This window comes from Mobula hypostoma, chromosome 2, assembly GCF_963921235.1.
Source record: "Mobula hypostoma chromosome 2, sMobHyp1.1, whole genome shotgun sequence".
Lineage (NCBI taxonomy): Eukaryota > Metazoa > Chordata > Chondrichthyes > Myliobatiformes > Myliobatidae > Mobula > Mobula hypostoma.
This window is the reverse complement of record NC_086098.1, coordinates 240379202-240387343: the sequence shown is the minus strand read 5'-3', so window position 1 is coordinate 240387343 and position 8142 is coordinate 240379202.

Below are 8142 nucleotides of genomic sequence, written 5' to 3'. Positions count from 1 at the left end.
GCAGATTCAATGGACTGAATGGCCTAATTCTGCTCCTAATGTATATCTTGAGGTTCCTAACTGTCAGTCTTAATATTGGGATTCCTCATTGCATACCTGAATTTTGCAGTCCGCAATTCCTATCAATTTTGGTCTCAGTCCTGTAAAGTGGGGGGATTGGTCTTAACAGACAACAATTACTTTGAAAATGTTAACAAATTTGTGCCAGGCTTAATTGACTAATTTGAGACGTTTCTATCTACCCAGAAAATGAATATTTGTCCATTTCCCTCCAGTGATTATGTCACATCCCGTCCCGTTCCCCCTCCCCACCTAGATTCCTCCAGCATCTTGCGTTGTAGGATGTTTTCACTCCGTGCTTCAGGGCAAATGTCTGTTCATAATTTCACATCTGTGGTTGAGCAGACTGCCATGGGGAGCAGTGACAGTACTGGGGTGGAGGGAGTTGAGTGTGGAGCTGTCATCAGATAGCCTGGAGAGGTCTTGTAATTGGTATGAAGGAATTGCAGCCCTGATTCAGGGTCTCAACCCAAAACCTTAGCAATTACTTCCACAGATGCTGCTTAATCCGCTAACTTCCTCCGGCAAAATACTGCTTCTAATCTGTACGTTTAAATGGCTTGAGGAGCTATGGCCCAGTCCTCAAATCCACTTCTGTCATGCTATTCAATACTGTTCTCAAGCATCAAAAACTTTGACAAACTTCTATAGATGTGTGTTGGAGAGTTTATTGACTGCATCACAGCCTAGTATGGAAACATTCTCCCTTGAATGGGAAATCCTACAAAAAGTAGTGGATACAGCTCAGACCATCACGGGACAAGCCCTCTCCACCAAGACTCATCTACATAGAGTGCTGTCACAGAAAAGCAACATCCATTATGAAGGTCCCCAACCATCCAGGCCATGCTCTCTTGCTCTGCCATCAGGAAGGAGGTACAGGAGCCTCAGGACTCGCACCTTAAGGTATGTACTTGCTACCCGTTATGCTGGTGGTGTTTAGAGCAGCAATGGAGGCCTGCTATCTCTGGTGGTGTTCAAGGCTTCCTTCATCGTGTCAGTAGCTTCCCCTTGGTTTTCACTACTGTCAGTCATGCAAGTCCCAAGTACAGACTCAGGGATACCATCAGACTCAGATGTAGAAGGAACCTTCATTGCTGTCTCCATAACAATTTTTTTTACCAGTCAGGGTTGTCTGCTGAAACTCTGAACCTAGAGGACCGGTGGACCATTAGTCTATCCTCTATCCTTTGATCTGTTTGGCATGGGAGAGCCAAAGCATAAGGCCCCGACTCTGGTTAACGTAGCTCTCCAGGACATTGAGGCACGCAAGCCTAAGACGAGGTGATTGTCCAGAGGATCTCTAGCTACAGGAAGGTATTACTAATCAGGTTATTGAACCAGTGGGAATAACTTCACTCGCCCCTTCACTGGACAGTTCCCCCAAACTATGGACTTACTTTCGAGGACACTCAATCTCATATTATCAGTTATTTATTACTTACTTACTAATTTTTTCCTCTTTTGTGTGTGTAGGGTTTACACACTGGTTGTCACTCCTGTTGGGTGCAGTCTTCCATTGATTCTATTGTGTTTCTTGGATTTGCTGTGTATATCTGCAAGAAAATCAATCGGTTGTATATGGTAACATGTACTTTGATAATAAATTTATTTTGAACTTTAAATCTGCTGTTCTTTCCCTTCAGATTTAATGTCAAAATAAATTTATTATCAAGGTATGTATTTGTTACCATATACTACCTTGAGATTAATTTTTTGCAGACATTTACAGGAAAAAACTACAATCAAATTTATGAAAAACTACATAACAAAGACTGACAGCCAATGTGCAAAAGACAAACGGTACAAAGAAACAAACCTGTAGGTTTTAGAATCAGTTCAGGAGTAATGATAATTGAAGTTATCCGCGATGGTTCAAGAGCTTGGTGGTTGCCATGATGGTAATGGTAATTGATGGTAATGACCATTTCTGAACTTGGTGGTGTGTGACCTAAGATTCGTGTACCCATTAGACCATATGATATAGGAGCAGAATTAGGCTATTTAACCCATCGAGTCTGCTCCACCATTTCATCATGGCTGATCCATTTTTCCTCTCAATCCTAGTCCCCTGTCTTCTCCCCATATCCCTTCATGCCCTGACCAATCAAGAATCTATCAACCTCATGCTTAAATATACATAAAGACTGCCTCCTACAGTTGCCTATGTCAAAGAATTCCACAGATTCACCACTCCGGCTCAAGAAATTCCTCCTCATCTCCGTTCTAAAATGACACCCATCTATTCTGATGCTGTGTCCTGTGGTCTAAGACTCTCCCATCATAGCAGACATCCTCTCCATATCCACTCTATCAAGGCCTTTCACGACTCAATGGGTTTCGATGAGGTCATCCCTCTTCAGAATTCCAGTGAATACAGGCTCAGAGCCATCAAATGTGCTTCATATGACAAGCTGTTTAATCCTGGAATTGTTTTTGTAAACCTCCCTTGAACCCTGTCCAGTTTCAGCACATCCTTTCTAAGATAAGGGGCCCAAAACTTCACAATACTCCAAGTGAGGCCTCACCAATGCTTTATAAAGTCTCAAAATGCATTCTTGCTTTTATATTCTAGTCCTCTTGAAATCATTGCTAACATCACATTGGCCTTCCTCACAACAAACTCAACTTGCAAATTAACCTCCAAGGAATTGCCAGGGCAGAGGACACTGTGAAGCAAGTGTTTATGAATGGGAATCATGTACAAGGACTCCCAAGTCTGTTTGTACCTCAGTTTTTTGTATTTCCTCTCCACTTAGAAAATAATCAACCCTTTAATTTCTTTACCAAAGTGCATGACCATACACTTCCGAACACTGTATTCTATCTGCCATTTTTTCCCCATTCTCCTAATCCAAGTCCTGCAGCGCCTCTACTTCCTCAAAACTACATGCCCTTCCACCTGTCTTCATATTGTTTGCAAACTTTGCAACAAAGCCATCAATTCCATCATCCAGATCATTGACATATAACGTAAAAAGTATTAGTCTCAACACAGATCCTGTGGAACACCACTAGACACTGGCAGCCAACCAAAAAAGGCTCCCTTTATTCCCATTCTTTGCCTCCTACCGATCAGCAACTGCTTTGTCCATGCTAGGATCTTTCCTGTAATACCATGGGCTCATAGCTTGTAAGGCAACCTCATGTGTGGCACCTTGTCAAAGACCTTCTGAAAATCCAAGTACACAACATCAACCGATTCTCTTGAGGTCAGACTAACTGGCTTATAGTTTTCTTACTTCTGCCTCTCTTCCCTTCTTGAAGAGTGGAGTGACATTTGCAATTTTCCAGGCTTCTGGAGCCATTCCAGAATCTAATGATTCTTGAAAGATCATTTCTATTCCTTCCATAATCTCTTCAGCCACTTCTTTCAGAGCTATGGGGTGTGCACCATCTGGTCCAGGTGATGTCTCTATTTTTGAACCTTTCAGTTTCCAAAGAACCTTCTCTCTAGCAATGGTAACTTTATACACTTCATGACCCTTGACATCTGGAACTTCCACCGTAGTGCTAGTGTCTTCCACATTGAAGACTGATGCAAAATATTCTCTCAGTTTGTCTGCCATTTTCTTACCCCCGTTACTATCTCGCCAACATCGTTTTCCAGCGGTCCGAAATCCACTCTCTTTCTTTTACACTTTATGTATCTGAAGAACTTTTGGCATCCTCTTAAATATTACTGGTTAGCTTATTTTTGTATTCCATCTTTATCATAATGACTTTTTAGTTGCCCTCTGTTGGTTTTTAAAAGCTTCCTAATCCTCTAACCTCCCACTAATATTTGCTCAATTATATCCCTCTCTGGCTTTTATCTTGGCTTTGACTTCCTTGTTAGCCATGATTGTGTCATCTTTCCTTTAAAATACTTCTTTCTCTTTGCGATGTATACATCCTGCACCTTCCAAATTGCTTCCAGAAATTCCAGCCATTGCTACTCTGCCATCATCCCTGCCAGTGTTTTTTTCCAAACAATTTTGGCCAGTTCCTCTCTCATGCCTCTGTAATTCCCTTTAACCCTCACCCTTTTTGATTTTGTCCGCCTTTTATGTTGACTGCAATTTTGCCCTATCATCAGCCTCTCCTCACTACACATTGCCTCTATTTGTAACCCAGCTACCTCATCGCTAGCATTGTTATCTGCCTTTCCTACGATACTTTTTGCATTGAAATATGCGCAGCTCGGAACACTGGTCATACCATGCTCAACCTCTTGATTCGTAACTTTGCCTTACCAACATCTGCCTCCACAACCTATCCACTAACTGTTCTGGCATACTGCAACTCTAGTTTAATCCCCATCGTGCAGCATTAATAAACCTTCCCGCCAGGATATTAGACCCCTCCAGTTCAGGTGCAAACCGTCCCGTCCGCACAGGTCCCACCTTCCCTAGAAGAGAGCCCAATGATCAAAAAATATTATGCCCTTCCTCCTACACCAACTCCTTAGCCACATATTAAACTGTATGATCTTCCTAGTTCTGGCCTTACTAGCACATAAGATCACTGAGATCACAAGCCTGGAGGTCCTGCCCCTCAATTTGAGGTCTCTGTTGGTCAGAGTTGTGTCCTGTCTAGATACGCAAGCTGGGGCAGTATGATGTGGAGAGCGAGCTGTTGACACCTGCCCTTTAACTTAGCACCTAACTCCCTGTGCAGAACCTCATCACTCATCCTACCCACAACAATGATACCTACGTGGACCACAACTTCTGGCTGTTCACCCTCCCACTTAAGGATGCTGAAGACTCGATCAGATATATCCTCTGGGACCCTGGCACCCAGGAGGTAACATACTATCCGGGAACCTCTTTTTCACCCACAGAACCTCCTGTCTGTTGCCCTAACTAATGAGGCCCCTACCTCCACAGCGCGCCTCTTCTCCCCCTTAGCCTTTTGAGTCGCAGAGGCAGACTTCCCCTGCCAACCCTCCCAGACGGTTCGAGGGGGCCAATATCCTTGTGAGCAAGTTCACTTGTTCTTTTGGGGGAGGTTTTAAACCAAGTTGGCAGTGGGATGGGATCCAGAGTGATGGGATAGTTGGTATACAGGTCAATGCTGTGTGTAGTGAGACTGAGGGTATTCAACCAGATGATAGGGCAAAATTGGAGCCCGTGGGATAAGGTGAAGTGTAACTTGGGGGCAAAACCGAAAAGGGTGATGAATACATGGTGTTACATTGGCATGCACAAGGGACATGGAATAAGGTAGATGATCTTGTAGCGCAGTTAGAGGTTCGCAAGTATGATGTTGTGGGCATTACGTTGAGTCGTGGCTGAAAGAAGATCATAGCTGGGAGCTTAACCTCCAAGGATGCATCTTGTATCGAAAGGACAGAGGGTGTGGGGTGGTGGCTCTGTTGGTAAAAAATGAAATCAAATTCTTAGAAAGAGGTGACATAGGATCGGATGATGTAGAATCCTTGTGGGTAAAGTTAAGAAACTGCAAGGGTAGAAAGACCCTGATGGGAGTTGTATACGGGCCTCCAAATGGTAGCCAGGATATGGGATACAAATCTGACAAGATGTTGCATATGAGGTTGCTTAACAAGAGCCCAGTGAATTACTGGAAAGGTACTAGCATGGATAGAGGACTGGCTGACTGACAGGAGGCCAAGAGACAGAATAAATGGTGGTCCCCTTTATTCTGACTGTGCCTCTTGGTTAGCTCCTGGTGACTAGCGGTGTACCACAGGGGTCTGTGTTGGGACCACTTCTGTTATATGTCAATGATTTGGATGCCAGATTTGATGGTTTTGTGGCCAAGTTTGCAGATGATGCAAAGATAGGTGGAGGGACAGGTGGTGTTGAGGAAGCAAGATGGCTGCAGAAGGACTTGGGCAGATTAGGAGAATGGGCAAAGAAGTGGAAGATGGAACATAGTGTCGGGAAGTGTATGATCATGCACCTTGGTAGAAGGAATGAAGATGTCGACTCTTTACTAAATGGGGAGAAAATTCAGAAATCTGAGGTGCAGAGGGACTTAGTCCTCATGCAGGATTCTCTGAAGGTTAACTTGCAGGTTGAGTCAGTGGTAAGGAAAGTAATGAAAATGTTAGCATTCATTTTGAGAGGATTAGAATATAAAAGCAATGATTTAATGCTGAGACTTTATAAGGCATTGGTCAGACTGCAATTGGAGTGTTGCAAGCAGTTTTGGGCCCCCTAGCGAAAAAAAGGATGCGCTGGTGTTGGACAGGGTCCAGAGGAGGTTCATGAGAATGAGAATGTTTGGTGGCTCTGGGCCTGTACTTGGAGTTTAGAAGAATGAGTGAGGGAAACCTATCGAATATTGATAGGCCTAGATGTAGTGGCTGTGGAGAAAGAGTTTCCGGTGGTGGGGCCAGAGGGCACAGCCTCGAAGTAGAGGGACGTCCACTTAGATCAGGGATGAGGAGGAATTTCTTTAACCAGTGGGTGGTGAATCTGTGGAATTCATTGCCACAGACGTCTGTGAAGGCCAAGTCATTGAGTGTATTTATGGCAGAGGTTGATAGGTTTTTGAGTAGTAAGGGTGTCAAAGGTTACAGAGAAGACAGGAGAATGGGTTTGAGAGGAATAATAAATTAGCCATGATAGAATGGTGGAGCAGACTTGATGGGCTGAGTGGCCTAATTCTGCTCGTACGTCTTATGATAGCAAGAGGGTATGGCCTGGATGGTGCGGGTCTTTGATGTGGGAAGCTGCTCTCTTGTGGCAGCGCTGCTTGTAGACGTACACAAGGGTGGCAAGTGCTTTGCCTGTGATGGACCGGGTTGTATCCATCACTTTCTGAACCCTTTTCTGTTCCTGGAGATTGATGATTCCACACCAGGCTGTGATGCAGCCAGTCAGAATACTCTCCAGTTTGTCGGAGGTTTTGGTGACAAATTTCTGAGAAAGTAGAGGTACCACTGTGCTTTCTTCGTGATGGCGCTTGCCAGTCCCAGGACAGATCCCCGGTATGATAATGTCACGAAATTTAAAGCTACTGGCCCTCTCCCTATGATGTTGAGTGAGAGTGAGAGCATTAATTGTTTCACAATTGTTGCAGGTTTTCCCCAAGCTCCCTGTTTTTGGCAGCTGGTGTAAGTATTCCCAGTCAGGGATCCTGCAGCCGTCCACGTCACTTAAACACGAAACACACCCAAAATGCTGGGGGAATTCCGCAGGCCAGTCAGAATCTATGGAGAGGAATAAACAATCGACTTTTCAGGCTGAGACCCTTCATCAAAACTGGAAAGGAAGGGGACAGAAGTCAGAATTGTTGAGCACTTTTGTTCCTCCAGTATTTGTGTGTGTTGCTCTGGATTTCCAACATCTGCAGAATCTCCTGTGTCTATAGTTAAATGAGAATTTACCACACACGCCCTCGCTGCTCAACACAGGCAGACTGATTTGTTTATGCCCCATTTGAGTCCAGTGCATAATCTCTCATTCCCTGTGATTAATCAGTTCTCTCTTGGAAAGGAAAAATAAACTTGTCTCCTTTTTGCCTCTACCACTTCCTTACCTAAGGAATACGAACAGGAGTTGGCTCCACACCCCTCGGGCTGCCATCCTGCTCCACAAGAACAGAACGGTAAAAGGCCTTTTGGCCTGTCACGTCTGTACTAACCATTCTTCTGGTGTTTATTTCTTTCACCAATCAACTTAAAATCTCGATGAGGGGTCTCGGCCCGAAACGTTGACTGGTTATTTCTGTCCGTAGATGCTGCCTGACCTGCTGAGTTCCTCCAACATCCAGTGGCGGAGGCTGAGGGTGACCTGATAGTTCATAAAATTGAGAGGCATAGATAGGGCAAACAAAATCTTTTTCCCAGAGTAGAAATGTCAAATTTAAAAAGTTAGAAGTATGTTTATACAACCTTGAGATTCGTCTCATAACAAAAAAAAACAAACATAGCAAGCAGCCACTGAAACAAACCCAAAAAAAGCATTAAGAAAGCAGAGTGTTGAATAGCTAATATGCAGAGAAAAAAAATCAAATCATGCAAACAATAAACGCAAGGGAATAGCGCTCTGAACTGAAGTCTGCCATGTGTTTATCCACGGATCCTTAGTTCAGGGTTGGGTCTGAACCGGCCCAGCCCCTGCCTTGGGG